Genomic DNA, 20965 nt, shown 5'->3' with positions numbered 1-20965 from the left:
AGCAGAAACAAAGGACTTCCTATGCCTCAAGTTATTTCTATAAATAATATTTCAATTACAGTATAAGGCACACAGTCTAAGACAATGAGTCCCTAAAATGACCAGACAGCATAAGTGAGACACACAACAGAAACAAAAGAGACCCACAGGGCTTTCACATATTACTGCTAACAATGAAAAACAAGTGGACTATGTTCAAGGAGACAAAAGCCAAACCCAAAAATTTCAGCAGTGCACTGGCAACCATAGAAAGTAATGTCAGTTCTGAAAAAGAACTAAATAGAAATTCTAGGTTCTGAATTTTAGGTAAAATTCTAGAATTCATTGGAAGGATTTAACAGCAAATTAGACACAGCTGAAGAGAGAGTGGATGAGAAAATAGGTTAGAAGAAGTAATTCAGGATGAATGAAAAGACAAAAAGTTGGGAGATAAGGAATAGAAGAGAGATTGTCTTAAAGGATACAGTTAGAAGATCTAGTATATATTTATTGAAGTCCAGAGGGAAAGACGAATAGAAGGAAGTCAATTTTGCATGAGATAGTGGCAGATAATTTTCCAAAACTTATGAAAGGCATCAGTCCACAGATTAAAGAGCCCATACAAATGTCAAACAAGATAAACAAAATCTGTACTTCACAGTGGAGTTGTAGAAAACTAAAAGCAGTAAGAATATCTTAAAGATAGACAAAAGAAAGAGAATGCAAGCTTACCTTTAAAAAGGTAAGGAATTGACTTCTCAAGCAATAACAGAAGCCAAAAGATAGTGGTGAAATGTGCTAAAAGAAATTAATTACCAAATCAGAATTCAACACCTAGCAAAATTATTCTTTAAGAATGGAGAAATAAAGGCATTTTCAGGCAAGAGAGTTTGCCACCCATAAACCTGCACAAAGGAAATTTTAGTGATAACTTTCAAATTGATAGAAGGTTACTGATGGAGAGATGAATGGAGAGCAAAGAAAATGATATCTTGTGAAGTTGAAATAAAAAAAAAAATTTAGAATCAAAATACACTACAACAATAGCCTATAAATTTAAAGGCAGGTAAATGGAATTAAAGTGTGCTAAGGTCCTTCCATTGTCTGAGGAGAGTAAAGGAATCAATTCACATGAGACTGATAAGTTAGTGTATATTTACACCTAGTGTAACCACTAAAACAACAGAGAAAATAGTGTATACTTAACTAATTGTGAGTCCAAAATGGGATGATAAAAAAAGGAAGACAAAAATCTAGAGGATGTTAGGACATAGGCCAAATAAATAAAAAACATTTAATAAGAGTACTGTTGTTAGGTGCTGTTGAGTCAGCTCCAACACACAGTGACCCTACATACAACAGAATAAAACTCTCCCTGGTCCTGCGGCATCCTCACAATTGTTGCTGTGTTTGAGCCCATTGTTTCATCCACTGTGTCAGTCCATCTCGTTGAGGGTCGTCTTTTTCACCTTCCCTCTCCTTTAACAAGCATAATGTCGTTTTCCAAGGAGTGGTCCCTCCTGATAACATGTCCAAAGTACTTAAGAATAGACTTGAATTTGAATATATCAGTAATATCAAATGTAAATAGAATATACGCTCCAGTTAAAAGACAAAGATTGTAAGACTAATTTTTTTTAATCCAACTATACACCATTAGAGACACATCTAAAATATATGTATACCAATATATTGAAAGTAAAAAGATGGAAATTATACTGTGGTATTAGCATACATTGCACTGGGTAAATCTGCTGCAAAGGACTTCTTTAAACTCTTGAGTGAAGATGTCACCCTGACGACTAAGGTGCGCCAGACACAAGCCCTGGTATTTTCAATCGCATCATATGCATGTGAAAGCTGGACAATGAATAAGGAAGACTGAAGCAGAATTGACACCTTTGAATTGTGGTATTGGCGAAGAATATTGAATATAACATGGACTGCCAAAAGAACGAATAAATCTGCCTTAAAGTACAACCAGAATGCTCCTTAGAAGCAAGAATGGCGAGACTGCGTCTTACATACTGTGGACGTGTTGTCAGGAGGGATCAGTCCCTGGAGAAGGACATCATGCTTGGCAGAGTACAGGGTCAGCGGAAAAGAGGAAGACCCTCAACGAGGTGGATTGACACAGTGGCTGCAACAATGAGCTCAAGCGTAATGATTGTAAGGATGGCTCAGGACCGGACAGTGTTTCGTTCTGTTGTGCATAGGGTCGCTTTGAGTTGGAGCTGACTCGATGGCACCTAACAACAACAACAACAGTTATTAGCAGATAAAATACTAAGAATAAAGGGTCAAAATATAATGATAAAAAGTCCAAATTACCAAGAGAATATATTAATTATAGATTTGTATGTATTAACATTATTTCAAAAGATATAAAGCAAAAATTGTTGCAAATATAAGGAGAAATCCAGTCATAGTGACAGATTTTTAACACAGTCTAGAATTTGATGGAACAAGTAGGCAAACTATCAGCAAGTGTATAGATAGACAACATGATTACCAAACTGAATCCAAAGGACCTATGAAGAACCCAACAGTTGCAAAATACACATTTTTCTCAAGTATACGTGGAATATTTATGAAAATTGCCCATATAGTGAACCATAAATTCTCAACACATTCCAAAGGTTTGATACCAGCCAGAATACATTCTCTGATCATGAAAATTAAGCTGAAAATCAGTAACAAAAAGATAACTATAAAATCCCCTGTGCTTGGGGAAAAAAATACGTATATGTCTGTATGTATATAAAATAACACATCAGTGTTAGAAGAAACCATAATAGAAATGAGAAAATATTCTGAATGAAAGTATAATGAAAAATCACATATCAAAACTTGCTAAAGCAGTACTTAGATGAAAATTTATAGAATTAAATGCACGTATTAGAAAAGATCTACACAGTCGACTTTGTGGATCATAACGAATTATGAATAATATTGCAAAGAATGGATATTCCACAAAACTTAATTGTGCTTATGCAGAACCTGTACATAGACCAAGAGGCAATCTTTCAAACAGAACAAGGTGACACTGTGTGTTTTCAAGTCAGGAAAGGTGTGCATCAGGGTTGTATCCTTTCACCATTCTTAGTCTGTATGCTGAGCAGATAATCCGAGAAGCTGGACTATATGAAGAAGAACAGGGCATTAGGATTGGAGGAAGACTCATTAACAGCCTGCAATATGCAGATGACACAACCTTGCTTGCTGAAAGTGAAGAGGTCTTGAAGCACTTACTGATGAAGATCAAAGACCACAGCCTTCAGTATGGATTGCACCTTAACATAAAACAAAAATCCTCACAACTGGACCAATAAGCACATCATGATAAACGGAGAAAGGATTGAGGTTATCAAGGATTTGATTTTACTTGGATCCACAATCAACACCCATGAAAGCAGCAGTCAGGAAATCAAATGATGCATTGCACTGAGGAAATCTGTTGCAAAAGACCTCTTTAAAATGATAAAAAGCAAAGATGTCATTTTGACGACTAAAGTACACCATGATATTTTCAGCTGCCTCATATGCATGTGAAAGCTGGACAATGAATAAGGAAGACCAAAAAAGAATTGATGCATTTGAATTGTTGTGTTGGCAAAGAATATTGAATACACCATGGACTGCCAAAAGAATGAATACATCTGTCTTGGAAGAAGTACAGCCAGGATGCTCCTTAGAAGCAAGGATGGCAAGTCTTCCTCTCACATACTTTGGACACGTTATCGGGAAGGACCAGTCCCTGGAGAAGGATATCATACTTGGTAGAGTAGTGGGTCAGCAAAAAAGAAGGAAGACCCCCAATGAGATGGATTGACACAGTGGCTGCAACAGTGAGCTCAAGCATAGCAAAGACTGAGAATGGCTCAGGACCGGGGGATGTTCAGTTCTGTTGTACATAGGATCACTATGAGTCGGAACCGATTCAGCTGCACCTAACAACAACAACGTTAGAAAAGAGGAAATGAGCTAATCAGCTGTATCAGACACTTCTTGTGCTCTGTTTCATAATCTCTTAACCTGACGTTTTACTTTAACCATTGCTGTGGCAACTAGCTGCACAAAGGTAAAAGTTAACTGTACCATGCCTCAGCTGCACCCTGTATATCCTTTCCCCTGAATCTTTTCTGCTGCCATCACACGTGTTGCCTACAGGAACCTGCTCAACTATTTTGATATTCGTGAAAACACAAGAGGATTGGGTGCCTCGAATTTCATGAGGTAACCCTTACCCGGGGGCAGGGGGGTGGGGAGGAAAGCCAGTAGAAAGTTATTCACCACGTTCACCCTTCAAGTGGACAATTTTGAAGCCCATTCTACAGGACTCTTCAGAGAGTTCCCAGCAAAATAATGCCATTCCGCTTAGAAGTGATCAACTCAATAAAGCACCCTTGAACTGGATTGTTCTCCTTCCCTGTTTTCCTCTTCCCAATCCTCCATTTCTGTTCCTTAGAATCATATCCCATAATAAACTCATACCCAAACACTTGTCTCAGCTCTGCTACTTTGGAATCTATGCTAAGCTATCTGGTGCTACAAGTAGCCATACAACAGACTCTCCATGGGTTCTGGAATTGGGCCAATGAGATAAAACTCATTGCCATCGAGTCGATTCTGACTCAGAGCAACCCTATAGGACAGAGTAGAACTGCTCCATAGAGTTCCCAAGGAGTGGCTGGTGGATTCAAACTGCTGATCTTTTGGCTAGCAGCCACATGCTTTTAACCACTGCACCACCAGGGCTCCATGAGATAGATAAAAAGGACCCCATTAATGTTGGTAAATGGGGTGGTGTTAACCCCTGGCATACAGTAGCATCACAATTACTGAGATTTTCACCAGTTGTAATTGGAATGCCCAAAGTAGAAGATGAAGAATTGACTTACGTGCTAGTGGTACCACATAAAAAATATGTGGTCAATGTTAATTATAAGGAATGTAAAACTAGCTGGCTTTGGTTAACGGCTTTTAGAAGTCTTGTAAAAGGAAAAGAAAGTTAGCCAACTGTCAACCTCAAGGAATGCTGTGAAAGTCAGAAAGCTTCTACAGCAGCATAGAAATGCCCCCTCCTTATGGCAGCCACAAGAGGACTGCAGAAAATCAGTCCCAGCTTTTAATTGTGAGAGCCACACACTTACTAAGGAAAAAAATGCACGACCTCAACAGATCTTCGAGTTCAATGTCAGGACCCAGATAGGAAAAGAGTAGACCTGAGGCATGGGATAGGGTTATTTGAATGGAAAAACCTGAGAACCTTAAACCCTCAGATTCCTCTGAACACCAGAAAAGCAGCACCCTCCCCGCTTCCTAGGAGAACAGTCTCCCTTGCCTGCACATCCTGTGAAGACACTACTAGAGGCAGGAGCCTCAAAAGGTGTTCCTTGTCGTCTTTAAGATCTGCCTCTAACTCTCTTATTTACTCCAGACCAAGAGTCAGGTCTCAGGGCAATGCAACCCCTTCTCCAGGAGGAAATATACACACCTACAGAATTGCAAGATTTGGTTAATATGCACTAACATGAGCCAGGAGAACTTGTGATGGAGTGGACCTTAAGGATGTTGAATCAGGGAAGATGAAATACAAGGCCGTAAAGGGGAGAAATTGTTGATGTGGAAGAATTCTCCTGTGACTGAAGGTCTGATGTCCTGGCAAAGACGCTTGCAGTTGTGCTGTATGTGCTGAGCTTGTCCCTTGTAGCTTGGACACTACAGTGGCCCTCAGTAAATGAGGTGGAGATACTGGAACTACCTTGGAAGAGCATTCAGGAATGGGTCAGAAGGCTCGAGGAGGTGGGATTATTAGAATAGTTCAGCTATGTGATATGAGATAGGCCAAACTTGACTACGTCTCTAAAGGACACTCCTTCCACTAAAGCTATAGGCACTTACTGGTGATGCCTTGATTTTTGAGAAGCTCAGAAGTGACTGTCCTCCATGGGTCATTGTCGATGGTAGGAAATCCTTGTCTCAGTGGTATAGCATTCTGGAATTGCAGAGGACAGGTGGCAACATTTAATTTGTAGAGGCATGATTACCTTAACACGTAACAAGTTGGAATGGCAACCAGAGTGCCTTGACCCATTGGATCCATCTCACAATGGATTCAACCACCTTTTCCCTAAGTCTCTTAGTACATACTTGAGATTGATGTATTTAGCAGTTAATAAAAAACTCACATTAGTTCCCTGGAATAAGCAAGAATGGAAAGTGGAGGTCCCTAAAGCTACCTCTGTTCCCTGGTCAAGACAGAACATTAAAAGCAATCCCTCAACAACCTGGGAAAAATTTTTGAAATTAGTGTGGTTGTAGAAGTGGAATCCCCATCATGTTCTCATTCAGTTCATGTTTTTGGTATTCGAGAAGGGGGTTGAATTTTGGTGGATTACACTTGACAATTGTAGACATAAATTATTTGTAATGATGCTTCTTCCAGTACAGTCATAGCCACTGTGCTGGCAGAAGTACCATTACAAGTCAACACAACCTCTGGTCCATGATATATGGGTACTGATCTTACAAGTGTTCTTCTTAATCCCCATCAATAGAGAAGATCAAAAGTAGTTGGCAAGGCATCTGGAAGGCATTATGCTGAGTGAAATTGGTCAGATGCAAAAGGACAAATATTGTATAAGACCACTATTATAAGAACTCAAGAAATAGTTTAAACAGAGAAGAAAATAATATTCTTTAATGGTTATGAGAGAGGGGAGGGAGGGATGGTGGGAGACGGGTATTCACTAATTAGATAGTAGATAAGAACTACTTTAGGTGCTGTGAAAGACAACACGCAATACAGGCATGGTCACAACTGGACTCAACCAAAAGCAAATAAGTTTCTGGAATAAACTGAATTCTTCGAAGGCCAGCGTAGCAGGGGCAGGGGTTTGGGGACCATGGTTTCAGGGGACATCTAAGTCAATTGGCATAATAAAATCTATTAAGAAAACAATTCTGCATCCCATCTTGGAGAGAGGCATCTGGGGTCTTAAACGCTAGCAAGCGGCCATCTAAGATGCATCAATTGGTCTCAACCCACCCGGAGCAAAGGAGAATGAAGAATACCAAGGACACAAAGTAATTATGAGCCCAAGAGACAGAAAGGGCCACATAAACCAGAGACTACATCAGCCTGAGACCAGAAGAGCTAGATGGTGCCTGGCTACAACCGAGGACTGCCCTGACAGGGAACACAAGAGAGAACCCCTGAGGGAGCAGGAGAGCAGTGGGATGCAGACCCCAAATTCTCATTAAAAGACCAGACTTAATGGTCTGACTGAGACTAGAAGGACCTGGGAGCTCATGGCCCCCAGACCTTCTGTTGGCCCAGGACAGGAACCATTCCCAAAGTCAACTTCAGACAGAGATTGGACTGGACAATGGGCTGGAGAGGGATGCTGGTGAGGAGTGAGCGTCTTTGATCGGGTGGACACTTGAGACTATGTTGGCATCTCCTGCCTGGAGGGGAGATGAGAGGGTGGAGGGGGTTAGAAGCTGGCGGAATGGACACAGAGAGAGTGGAGTGAGGGAGTGGGCTGTCTCATTAGAGGGAGAGCAATTGGGAGTGTGTAGCAAAGTATATATAAGTTGTGTGAGAGACTGACTTGATTCGTAACCTTTCACTTAAAGCACAATAAAAATTAAAAAGAAAAAGTAGTTGGCATTTTGAAAAAATTTGGAAACATAATGGTGATGGTTGCACAACACAATCGACATAACTAATGTCAAATTGTGCACGTGAAAACTGTTGAAATGGCAAATGTTTTGTTATATACATGTACACACTACACACACGCAGGCACACATGCACACACAAAGCAGTTTGCATTTATGTGGGAAGAAGAGCAATATACATTCATGACCATGCTCCAGAGCAATTTAACTGCAGATCTGTCAATATAATTCACAGGCACCTACACCATCCTGGCATTTTTCAGAAGATAATGCTGTACCATGATTTTGATGATATCATCTTAATCGGACTAGGTTGCAGGGAGTAGAAAGTCCTTTAGATACTCTGGTAAGAAACAGTCCTGCCAAAGGCTGGAAATATAAAACCTGTTAAGTCTCAGGGACCTGTCACAGCAGTCAAGTTTTAAAGGATCTAATGTCAGTCCACCTCCTCTAAGACAATGGGCCAGTTGTTAAAAGTTTGCACCACCTGGCACTAAGAGCACAGTGGTTGGTGTCCTTCACTGGATTTTGGAGACAGCATACATTTAGGAATATTGCTCCAATACACTTTTTAGGTGGCTTTGAAAGATTCTAGTTTTAATTGGGTCCTAGAGTAAGAGGGCTCTGTAGCACAGCCAGGCTGCACTGCAAAGTAGCATGCTGCTTGTTGGTCTGTATGACTTGGTAAATACTTGGTTCTAATGGTATCTCTGCTAAATCAAGGTGCTCTGCGGACCCTGGCAAACTGCAGTTAGGAGAGTCATATTTCATAGCCTTTGGGTTCTGAAGCAGAGATGTACTCAGCATTTGAAAAGCAACTCCTGGCATGTGACTTAGCCATAATAGAGTCTGAATAACTGACGAAAGTTAACTAGTGACTTTCCAACCAGAGTGGGGCATTATGAATTGGGTGTTCTGTCTACAGAGCCATGAGTCAGGTAGTTGTATCAGCAATCCTTCACACAGTGGAAACCATACATTTGGGAACAGGTCCAGGGGGCACAAGCAGGTTGCTTGAACAGGTGACCCAGGTTTCCTTGGATGACTACCTCTGTTGCTTCAACATCTCTCACTCAAATTATTCCTATTGCTTCACAGCATGTGTGTGTTGGCGGAGTGCAGGTTCCCCACAACCAACCAGCAGAGGAAGAGAAACAATGAGGCCTCCAGGTGGGTTGACTCAGTATGTTTGCGCTGGCTGAAAATGCACTGCTGTAACACAACAGCTCACACAAACGTAAGGACAGTGATCAAGCAAAATCCTGCCAGTCGGCAGTTTTCCTATCAGTTCATCTTACATCAAGAGATAAAGGACCTGAAGTGTGGATAAATAGGAAACCCTGGTGGCATAGTGGTTAAGTGCTCTTAGGCGGTAGCAAATGGCTTGGTGCTCAGGGGCCTAAAAAGACAAGATTGGAAGGGCAGAGACCAGGAAGTCTTGAGTATGAGCCATATAGGTGGACCAATGAGTGTGAATACAAAGTGAGAGGAATGCTGTGTCTAACGTAATTGTCCACAGCCAAGGAAGCGCTCAACAACTAAGTAGACAAAGTGACTCCTCCCTCAAAGTCCTTCCTCTCGTTTTTTTGATCCTAAAGACCCCAACCAGAGACTACATTTTCCAGTCTCCTTCCAGCCAGGCAGGGCCATCTAATCAATAGAATATAACAGAAGTAATGCATGCAACTTCCTGCACCCTGAACAGAGGCATGCCTGCAACCCAGCTTCAACCACACAAACAAGACCACACCTTAGGGCATGTCTGAGCAGCAATGTGGAAGGGACTTGTGTTCGAGTATGATCTCATAGCGCTGAGTTACCCTGCTGGCCTACATCAGCCAGGCTATTCTCAGACAGAGAAATAAACTTCTGTCTTCCTGAAGCCGCTGTATTCTGGGGTTACTTTGTTAAAACAACCTAGCCCTTGCTTTAACCAATACATAAGATGAAAAGTTTGAATCCCAGGTGGAAGTTTTCAGTTCTAGCTCAAGGTCACACAATAAAGAAGCAACAGAGCCAGAACTTGTATCAGGGTCTTCTGGTATCCATTCCCTTGCTTAATTGATCAACAGTGTAATCTCTACGAGAGTAATCTCATTCAGGCTAGACGGTTCTATCCTTATTTCTTTGGTACAGGACCCAAGTTACCATTTCCTTGGCCAAAGAGACCCAACACTGTTCAGTTTAAAGGATGAGTTAAGTTATTTCTATAGCCTTTGTATGGGTCTTACTAGAGTTATATACTTAAAATGCTGGACTGTTAGCTTCCGAAGGGCATATTTTATTCATCTTTGTTTCCATGGTATCTTGTACATAGGAGGTGCTTTATAAATGTTTGTTAGTGATGAACTGAATGCATGAGAAAATATTTGGCAATGAGAAGAATATATGGCTAAATTTCAAGTCACCCTCCAAGGAAAATTTAGGAAGTAACTTCAGTGTAAACACACACACAAGTTTCTGACATGGGTAGAGACGGGCTCAAGGCCTCCAGTGTACCAATAGCATTATTTGTTAGCAAATCTTGGAAATTAAACAGCTAAAATATCTTAGCTGTCATGTTTAATGATTGGTTTGTACAGCCTAACAACACGAATTTGAAAGCCGAGCTCATTTATTTTTCATGCATGCTGGAAGCAGCGGCACCTGTGTTTCAGGGTAGCTCTCACACAAGGCGTTCACGAAGCTCGATTGGTAAACAGGTGGATCTAAATGCTGTGCTTTTCTCGATTTCACATTGTACCCAGGTGCTGGCAGCCAATAGTTTTTTGTGGCTTTTGTTTGTTTGGTTTGTTTTGTTTTTTTATCAAACAATACAAGTACCATGGTAGTGGTAAGGTAAAAACAGAATTTTACAGTTTAAATGTTAGAACTCACTTGTAGTTTTTATCCAAGTAAAGAACAAGGTCTGGGACAGACCTGGGTCTGATCCCAATTTCCAGTATGTGCAAGTTGTATGAATTTTGACAAGTTTCATAACTTGCCTGACCCTTATTTTCTCATTGGTGAAGAAGAGTTAATACCTATCTCCGGTGAAGCGGTAAATGTTTAGCAATTAACTCTCAAGGTAAAAAAAAAAAAAAAAAGAAGCCCTGGTATATAGTGTTTGCTGATTTCCATGGTGTAATTATTCCCATCACAGGTTATTTCAGGAAATCCTGGCGGGGTAGTGTTAAGAACTAGGGCTACTAACCAAAAGGTCAGCAGTTCGAATCCACCAGCCACTCCTTGGAAACCCTATGGGGCAGTTCTCCTCTATCCTATAGGGTCGCCAGGAGTCAGAATCGACTTGACAGCAGTGGGGTTTTTGGCTATTTCAAGATACCAACGTGATATAACTGAACAGAGTTTGGAAGAGATGAGCAGTGGCAGTACACCATTATACAGTATTCTACCAGACAAACATGGTAGGTGTCACTAACCTCAAGAGCATAGATAATGGTAAAATAGAGAAAAATAATCAGGAAGTGATGACTTTTGGGTATTTCTTTTGTCTTTAAACTATTTAATTGTAAGTTTATATAATTCAATTTTTAATAACGGCTGAGTTTAGTAACTGGCTGTCCAAGTTCCTGAAAATTTAACAGTTGGCTCTCACAAACCATCCATGGAAGCTCCAGCACACTGCTGCCTATCTCAGCTCCTGGCTTTCATAAACAACACTGCAATGAACAAATCTCTCCATGATACATACCCAGATCAAAAGATGTGTGATTGGAATTTGGCTGAGAACTGGCCGGATTGTTCTCCAGAATGGCTGTGTCAGCTAGCTTTCCTGCCAGCAATGCATGAGAGATCCCTATGTCCCCCCTGACAAGGTACACCACGTCCGGGGTCTTAAAAGCTTGTGAGCAGCCATCTAAGATACTCCACTGGTCTCACCCCGTCGGGAACAAGGGAGAATGATGACACCAAAGATACAAGGGAAAGATTAGTCCAAAGGACTAATGGACCACAACTACTACAGCCTCCACCAGACTGAGTCCAGCACAACTAGATGGTGCCCAGCTACCATCACTGACTGCTCTGACAGGGATCACAATAGAGGGTCCTGGAGAAAAAAATGTAGAACAAAAAAAGACCAGACTTATTGGCCTGACAGAGACTGGAGAAACCCTGAGAGTATGGCCCCTGGACACCCTTTTAGCTCAGCAATGAAGTCACTCCTGAGATTCACCCTTCAGCCAAAGATTAGACAGGCCCATAAAACAAAATAAGACTAAAGGGGCACAGTAGCCCAGGGGCAAGGACTAGAAGGCAGGAGAGGCCAGGGAAGCTGGTGCCTGGGAACCCAAAGTCGAGAAGGGAGAGTGTTGACACGTGGGCTTGTTAACCAACGTCATAAAACAATATGTGCCCTAATTGTTTAATGAGAAGCTAGTTTGTTCTATAAACCTCATCTAAAGTGCAATTAAAAAGCAAGATCAAAGACTTCAGCCTTCAGTATGGATTACACCCCCCCCAAAAAAATAGCCTTTTTTCTTAAGAACATACCAATAAAAAGATGAACATCAGGTATACCTGAGTAGTTGACCATAGAGAACAGGGGTTTGTTGTGCCAACAATATTTATTGAGCGTTAAATGGGATAATATATCCACAGCATCTGTCATGGTACTTGCCACTTGGTCTTTTTGTTTACCCTTGGCCTGCAAAAGCTATGCTGATTTTATGAGACACATTCAAGGTTATATTCTTGCTGCCTTTAATGAGTCTGTATAAGATTGCACATCTATCTAATTTCTTTCCCAGATAAAATACATAAATCCTATATTTATTGTATTTCCACTGTTAGGCAATATTTTCCGTATTTTCAATGTAAGAGCTACATAGAGCAATCATCAAAACATACAAAACCATAAGCAATTTCAACTGTCTTAGGTATTTTATCCCACTAAACCTTTGCAACACTGATTAATACCTAGGGAGACTAAATGTTTTGCCCAAGATAAGAGAACTTTCAAGAACAAGGGCACCAGCTGCCTAGAAAGTACAGGAGTTACCTGGTTCCCTGCCGGGGACCAGAAAGGTTGGTGTAGACTTAGCCGGGTGACTGTGAGACCATGGAGTTACACATCTACACCTTAACTATTCTCTTATGCATTCTTTGTCCCAAGGCAGGAAGCAAATACAACAATGATTAACTTATAACTGTGAGTTCTTTTCTATTTAAGTAACAGTAGAGCTGGTAAGGACCTTGGAGATTTTAGAAAACTTTGGCTTTTGTTTACAGGATTAGAAAACTCAAGTAATTTGCCCAAGGTCATGCAGAAAATTTTCCTCATAGCCAGGATAGGAAGCCAGATTTCCTAACTCTTAGTCCAGGTCTAATAGAATTGCATTAAAAAAAAAGAAAAAAAATGTCATCAAGTTGAATCTGACTCATGGAACCCCATGTGTGTCAGAGTAGAACTGTGGTCCATAGGGTTTTCAATGGCTGCTTTTTCAGAATTAGATCTCCAAGCCTTTCTTCTGACACATTCAAACCACCAATCTTTTAATTAGCAGCTGAGTGTGTTAACCTTTTGCACCAGAATCAGATAGACTTGGGAAATCCTAGAAATCTAGAAATGCTGGAAGGCAGAACCATTAGCTAGTTACAGAGCTCAGACTAAAAGAGCTCAGACTAGCTGCTGAAAACTCCAAGCCACGCCTTCCTCACTGATTAAATGAGGGTAATATCTGACTCATAGGGCTACCACACAGATCATTCCTTCATGCATTTATGCATTTATTCAACAAATATTTATAGAGCAACTTCGGTGTGCCAGGCACTATTCTTAGGCTCAAGGATATAGTGGTAAACCAAGCCCGTTGTCATCGAGTGAATTCTGACTTGTAGTGACCCTATAGGACAGAGTAGAACTGCCCCATAGGGTTTCCAAGGAGCAGCTGGTAGATTTGAACTGCCGACCTTTTGGTTAGCAGCCAAGGTCTTAACCACTTCGCCACAAGGGCTCTGGATATAGTGGTGACTCTGTCAAAATCCCTGCACTTGTGGAGCTTACATTCTAGCAAATTTATATTCAAGTAGCTAAATTAAATATGTTGATAAATCAATCAATGAGTGCCACACCAAAAAAAAAAAAAAGGCAGAGTAAGGAAAAAGAGAGTGAGGAAGGGTATATTTTAGATAATGAAGTCAAGTATGTATCTTTAAGGAGGTAAGATTTTGTGATAGACCTAAACGAGATGAGGGAGCAAATCATTCCAAAGTCTGGAGGAAGAACATACTAAGGAGAGGGAATAACTAGAACATGTCTCTGAGGTGGCAATGAAGTTGGCCTGACCCAAGAAGAGCCTTGCAATGGAAGCAGAGTGAGAGAGATCAGGTGTAAGAGGAGAGGAAGTCAGCGAGATAAGCAGATAATGGAAGGCGTGCAGGTCATGCTGAGAACGGAATGACAGATATTTCAGGACTCAGGGGACACTGGTAAAAGCACAGTCCTTGAATAGGCAAGAGGAGAAGGACCAGGGCACTTACAAAGGTATTGACCTTAAATAGAAGCAGAGACAGCTCGCCCCTCTTCACAGGTGGGAGGAGTAAATGAGAATGAAGTTAAAGCAGGTGGAAGTGCCTGGCACAAGGCAAGCCCTCAGTAAGCAGCAGCCACTACCCCTTCTTACTCCTAACAACACTACTATTATTTTTATCATTGTTGTTATTACCACCATCACATGGTTACTTACTAGATTGCTGTGCAGGAACCCTGAGAAAACGGGACAAGCATCTGAAATGTTCTGATCACAATTAAAGTGTGTGTGCAACATCTGGCTCCTTCTAGGAGGGTGAGTCTGACGGTTTCAGGGCTTGGGGTGTGCTACCTGAGGACCCTGGGCTCCCGGCAGCTCTAACTGAAAAGACAAAAAAAAAAAAAAAACAATGCTGTCGAGTTGATTCCGACTCATAGTGACCCTATAGGACAGAGTAGAACTGCCCCGTAGAGTTTCCAAGGAGCGCCTGGCAGATTTGAACTGCCGGCCCTTGGGCTAGCAGCTGTAGCTCTTAACCACTACTCCACCAGGGTTTCTTTACACTGAAAAGAGCAGAGGAGATATAACTAACCAGATATCACGAGTATCACTTTTTGCGACTCGCCCTTCAAGTTCTATTTACACACCACTTCTGGGAAGCCTTCGTTGATTCCCCAGACTAGGTTAAGCTCCGCTGCCATGTGCTTCTGTAGCCCTTATGCTTCTGCTATCATGATGCTCTACACACTGTCTTGAAGGTACTTGTTCACAACCTGTCTTCCCATCACTCCCTCGACTCTGTGAAGGTTGGCTGGGCCTGTCTCATGTGGTTGTATCCTCAGTGCCTGCTATGTTGCTTGGCACATAGTAGGGCTCAATAATTGTTGAATGGAATGAATCAACAAAGGACAATGATTTGAGATCAGCAAACGCCCTTGTCTGCAGGTGTTTCTGTAGACACGGCCCTCTATCGCAGGTGTATGCATTGGATGTGTGCGTTGTTGATTTCTGCTTTAGCCACCATTAGACCCCTCTGAGATTAAAGGCCAGGAGAGACTGCAGTATATAACCTCGCTCCAGCCTCTAAGGAGCCCTGGTGGCAAAATGGTTCAGCGCTAGGCTGCTGACCAAAAGGTCGGTGGTTTGAGCCTACCAGCGGCTCCGTGGGAGAAAGACCTGGCAATCTGCTCCCGTAAAGACTACAGCCTAGAAAACCCAGCTCTGCTCTGTCATATGGGGTGGCTATGAGTCAGAGTGGCACACAGCAGCAACTCCAGCCCCTGTACACCCATGCTGTCAAAACCTTAACCATCCTTCAAGACCTAGCTCAGTTCCCACCATATCCAGAAATCCTCTGGTCCCCAGATCCAGCTCCCCAAATCTTTCCACTGAATGTCCACAGCAATTAGTACCTATCTTGTAGCCATCAGCAGACTCGTGTATTAAAGTCTTGCATGTTCTCATCTTACCCTGTCCCCTCCCTCACCCATAAGATGCTCTTTGAACTGTATCCCCAGGACCTCGTGTTGTGCACATGGTACATGTTCTACTTTGTGCTGGAGAGTGGAAGGGCACTAGGTTTGGCACCGGGACCTATGTTTGTGCCTCAGTTCCAGCACTTACTCATTGTGTGACTTCGCTCAAGTCATTTCACCTTTCTGTCCCTTTGAGTCCTCATCTGAGAAATGGGTATGATGGTAAGTGTACTTTGCCCTGGCACTGCACACTACTAAACTTAAATGAGAATATGAATGTGCGAGCCCTTAGTGAAATATTGTACCAATGTGAGAGGTTATTATTAATGTGGTCTGATTTCAAAGAAGTGCAGAACAGCGATGGTGAGCTCAAGGGCAGAGCTCACCACGTCTTCTACCAGAGTTTTACAGGGAGGAGGGGTGGCCTTCTTATCCTGTGCTTCAAGGAAAAGGGGGATTGTAGGGATAGGGCCCAAAAGGAAGGAGGAAACTTGATGAAGAAATGAGAGAAGGGGGAAGAAAGAAGAGGTGGAATCCCAGTGAGGGAGAAAGAGAAGAGAATGAAGCCAATATTTGTTCAACAATGACCCCATGCCAGGAGCAGCGCTTGCACTGATACCTGTGATCTCTCTCCATGAGGGAAGTTGTTAGATTGGGGGACTTTTGGTTGCAAGTGAAAGAAGATCCAACTCGAACTATCTTAAGCAAAAGGACTCACTCCAAGCTATCTTAGCAACAAAAAAGAAAGGAGTGTTTTAGCTGAACAATGGAAAAATATGGCTTGCTTCAGAAACAACTTGACTCTGGGACTTCAATTTTGTCTCCAAGACCCAAAACCTCTGTTTTCCATCTCGGCTCTGCCTTCCACTGTACTGGATTTGTTCTCAATTACTTATGCAAGTTGACCAAGATGGAGGCAGTGGCTCGTGCCCTCCCTCCTCCCAGCTTCAGATGCATCAGGAAGCGGACCTCCTTCGGCCCTGCATGCCTGCCTCAATCTCACCCCCTCGGCACTTCTCACTGGGTCACACTCCCTTCTGACCCAGTACCTGTACAGGGAGAATGGGATGTGCTGAGTGTCTCAGGGTCTACCTGGAGCACAGGGATGAGATTGGGAAGCAGATGGTTCTTCAGAGTGTGCAGCTATAAAAGAGGATTGAAGCGGTGGAAACGGGGCAGCACACACCACAGACGACCACCTCAGAGCATTCACCCATATTGTTGTTGTTGTTAGGTGCCATCAAGTTGGTTCCAGCTCACAGCAATCCTGTACAACAGAATGAAACACTGCCCTGTCCTGTGCCATCCTCACAATCATTGTTATGCTTGAGCCCATCGTTGCAGCCACTGTGTCAATCTATCTTGTTGAGGGTCTTCCTCTCTTTCACTGAGCCTCTACTTTACCAAGCGTGACCTCCTTCTCCCAGGACTAATCCCCTCTGATAACATGTCCAAAGTACATGAGACAAAGTCTCACCATCCTTGCTTCTAAGGAGCATTCTGGCTGCACTTCGTCCAAGACAGATTTGTTTGTTCTTCTGGCAGCCCATGGTATAGTCAGTGTTCTTCACCAACACTGTAATTCAAAAGCATCAATCCTTCGGTCTTCCTTATTCATTGTCCAGCTTTCTTCAGAGATTTTCTTTTCACACTGTTAACCTGGACTTCAGTTTTAATGGCTGCTTTATAGTCAATAAACATTAGTTTGTTCATTCAACAAACATTTATTTAATAAGTACTTAACTATTCCTCTGTGGGTTGCTTCCAATTTTTATTATCCTAAATAATGTAAGAAATATCTTTGGGCACACACCTCTCCTGATCTTTTGAGTTTTTCCGTTAGATAAATTCCCAAAGGTGGAATTATTAGGATAAACATTTTTAGCTCTTCAAGCCATGTGGGAGGGGATCAGTCATCCATGTGATCAAATCCACACTTTTTTGGTAAGTTATACAAGGTCTCTTCATGAACTGGCTTTTTCCTGGCATAGCCCCCTAATTTCCCAACAATCTCCATCCTTCCGTTTTCCCCATCCTTAACCAAACAAACTGCAAAGAGTTCTCCATGCACAGGACATCTTGTTTTAACACGAAATTCCTGCTACTATAGGAGCTGTACTGGGGCAGGGTGCTGGATCAATGGCCAAAGACCCGTTATCGGCCATTATCCCTCTTGTTCAGAATCCGTTAGTCTTAATATTTGCGATGCTAATAGATATGTAAATAGATCATTTAGAATGTATAGCATGTTTCCACATTTCTTTTTTTATTTACTCCTCGTGACAGCCCTGTTTATAGAACGATAAAAGTCAGCAGACTTTTCCAAGGCCATATTGTGAGCATGAGTCAGAACTGAAACCAGAACCCAGCAGAATGCGATTCCCAGCTTCAGGTCCATTGTGCTACTCACAGGCTGATCAATCCCAGAACAGAAATCTGAGCTCCTCAAAGACACAGGATGGATTCAGTTACCGAGGGAAGGAGATCCATAGTAACCAGTGAGACTATGTGGGGAGTGTGAGGGTGGCGATCCTTAATGGCGACTGATTTAATCAAGTACTAGGTAGGCCAGTGCCAGTACAGTCTATGTGGGCAGCAGTCAGTAGAAGACCCCCATTGTGCTTGAATGAGGACCATGTTCCATGCCACTCTTTGTCCCCCTTTAGAGCTCAAGGTGTTTGGATGTTTACAGAAGAATGGGATTTTAGACAAGACATACACATACCATCACCCTGCCTCATTCCTTAAAGTCTATGCTCTGACAGGCCGTGATGAATGGGCAGTACAGATTGTGGCCCTTCCTTGCTGACCACAGCTAATTGACTCAGGAACAGATGCAGGACTGAAGGTCAGTCCACATGTCTTGAAAGGAAGAGCTGGCCCAGGCCGAGTTCTCCCTTGGGCTTACAGTAATGGGCCACTAACAAACTGGACTGGCCAGTAGTGTGTGCTTGAGCTGAAAGACCACAGAGAGTCGGGGCTGGGGGTCTATGTTGGCCTTGTGCGAAATAACGACAACTAATATTTATTCAGTACTTGCCCTGTGCCCAGTACTGTTGTGGCTGTGTTACAAACATTAACTCTTTAAATCATGTAATACCCCAGTAACCCCATTTTATGGAAGAGGGAACTGAGTCACTGAGAGGCTAAGTAACATCCCATGCAGTGACAGAGCCGGGATTTGAAGCAAAGCAGTTTGGTTCCAGAACTTGTGTCCTTGACAACTGTGCTTCCCCAAGTGAATGAGAGAAAAGATGCTCTTTTGGCAAAAAGGGAGCCTGGAGCATATGTCCAGAAGAAAGCAGAACCAGTTAGCTCAGGCAGCCCCCAGCCAGTGGAGAGAGGAGATTTGGGTTTCTAATTGCTGCCCAGAGCCCAGTTTCACTTGGCATGAAGTCCAGCTACATGTTGTTTGCAACTCCAGAAAACCATGAAATCTATGAATCTTTAAAAAAAAAAAAAAAAACTGTCTTATTTTTAGCATGTTTGAATTTTCCCAAAAAGAGCCTTGACTTGAGCACTCAGAGTAGACATGCTTTTATCTCAGCTGAGAGATGCCTGGGAGTCTTGGCACGGGCACCAGCAGTTGGGCTGAGTAGGGAGTGGGTGCCATGCTCTGTGAGTCTATAGCGTTATTAATGGTCTTCGTAGTGGTTGTTGTCTCAACATGGACCCAGCACCTACGCGTGCCAAGCACAGTGCCCAGTGCTCAGGGCATAAAGACAGCCACACCCTTCAAGAGGGAGAACAACTTGAAAACCAGTCTGCGTGAGGTATAGCCTAAGGCAAAAGAGGTCAGGAAGGTTTCAGAGAAGCACGGAAGGAAGCCAGGTCTCAAGAGAGGAGTTACTGGATCTCAGGTGACTGGAAAGGAGAGGTCAGAAGACAGCCAGGCCATTGGGAGAGAATTAAGAAAGGCTGAGAGGCCACAGAGTGGGAGAGGCACTGTGGGACTTTAAGTGGTTCAAGATGGCTTAAGCGTGAGGTGTGAAGTGTGAGTACTGCAGAGGTGGAAGAGCCTTCTCTGCCAGGCTAAGGAGTTTGGCCTTCAGCCTGCAGAGGCTGGGATTTGAAGAGTATTAAGTAGGGAGGCAACTTGGTCAGATAAGCACTTACAGAGAGCTCTAGCCACAGTGTGGGAGTTGACGAGGCCTGAAGCAGAGACCTCAGCCCAGAGACGCAAAAGATGAGGGGTGATGAAGGCCAGGAAGAAGGCAATCGCGAGGAGTAAAGGGTGAGCAAGTGAAGGGAGCCCTTAGAGACCGTTTAGCAACCCCTTCATCTTTTTTTTTTTTTTTGCCATTTTTAATAATATTTTACTGTGTTTTTGGTGATGGTTTACACAGCAGTGTAGGTTCCCATTCAACAATTTCTACACAAGTTGTTCAGTGACATTTGTCACAGTCTTTACAATGCATGAACGTTCTCATTGTTTTCATATGGTTGTTCCATTTCCATTAATCTAGTTTCCCTGCTTCCTTATATTCTCACCTATGTTTTAATCTAATTGTTGACTATTTGGACTCAAGTAGGTGATTTTTTGAAGGAGCACAGTGTAACTCCATCTTATAGATGAAGAAACTGAGGAGCAGAGAGACAAAGAAGCTTGTCGGTACATTCCGGATAGTTTGGTAAAGTAGTCAACAAATATTTCCTGAGCCCACCGTGAGCCAGGCACTGTGCCAGGTAGTGGGGATAGATTTATTGGTATGCACAACTCCTGTTCTCTGTCTAGTTTACTGAGGGAGACAGGTATTTTAAAATTAAGCACTTACAACCATGTAAATGCTACAGAGGAGATGCATGGAGTGTACTGAGGCCAAGGTGTTAGTGACAAGACTCAGAATTCAGGAGTTCAGACCCACGGACTAGTGCTCCCTCCATCCACCTGGGTTGCCTCAAATGCTTTTTTTCATGGGTCTGTCAGTGATCATTGGTTTTGCTAATTTGTCTATCAGAGTAGAAACTCCCAAGGGGCAAGCCTGTCTAATGGAACTCGTGAGCACAATCTGACTGCTTCATTAATGTTATATGATAATAAGATTAATAATGCCCTCATTTAAATAGCCAAATTGCGTACCAATAAATATCCATTTTCTTACCAAAGTATTTTACAATCATAGATGGTTTAATTAATTATATGTTTAATTTAATTAATTACAATATATTTGAAGATATAAAGGAGAATTATTATATCCCAATATACTTCTTCCTGGTGCGTATCTCATGACAACTTGCTCTTCCCTTTGCCCAGATTCGTTCTCTGTTCTTTACTTGAGGATCTTCATTACCCAGCAGCAATTTTCCTGTCTCTAATCAAGATTTCTACGTGGGAAACAATAAGGAGGGAAG

At 42.4% G+C, this 20965-nt stretch overlaps 1 long non-coding RNA gene across 3 annotated transcripts in view; it reads left to right on the top strand.

The window, feature by feature from the left end:
- The window catches only part of LOC111750089 (uncharacterized), a 50698-nt gene that overhangs the window by 12722 nt on the left and 17011 nt on the right, over positions 1-20965 (top strand). For 2 of the 3 annotated variants that reach the window (XR_010317836.1, XR_010317835.1), the window contains exon 1: positions 1-20965. This exon is cut by the window's left edge and continues 12722 nt beyond it. This is a non-coding gene — a long non-coding RNA (uncharacterized LOC111750089). The other variant, XR_002785259.2, reaches the window with a different exon arrangement.

This window comes from Loxodonta africana, chromosome 14 (genome assembly GCF_030014295.1).
Source record: "Loxodonta africana isolate mLoxAfr1 chromosome 14, mLoxAfr1.hap2, whole genome shotgun sequence".
In the NCBI taxonomy this organism is placed as follows: domain Eukaryota; kingdom Metazoa; phylum Chordata; class Mammalia; order Proboscidea; family Elephantidae; genus Loxodonta; species Loxodonta africana.
The sequence above is the reverse complement of the archived record's forward strand: the minus strand, read 5'-3'. Positions and strand labels throughout refer to the sequence as shown.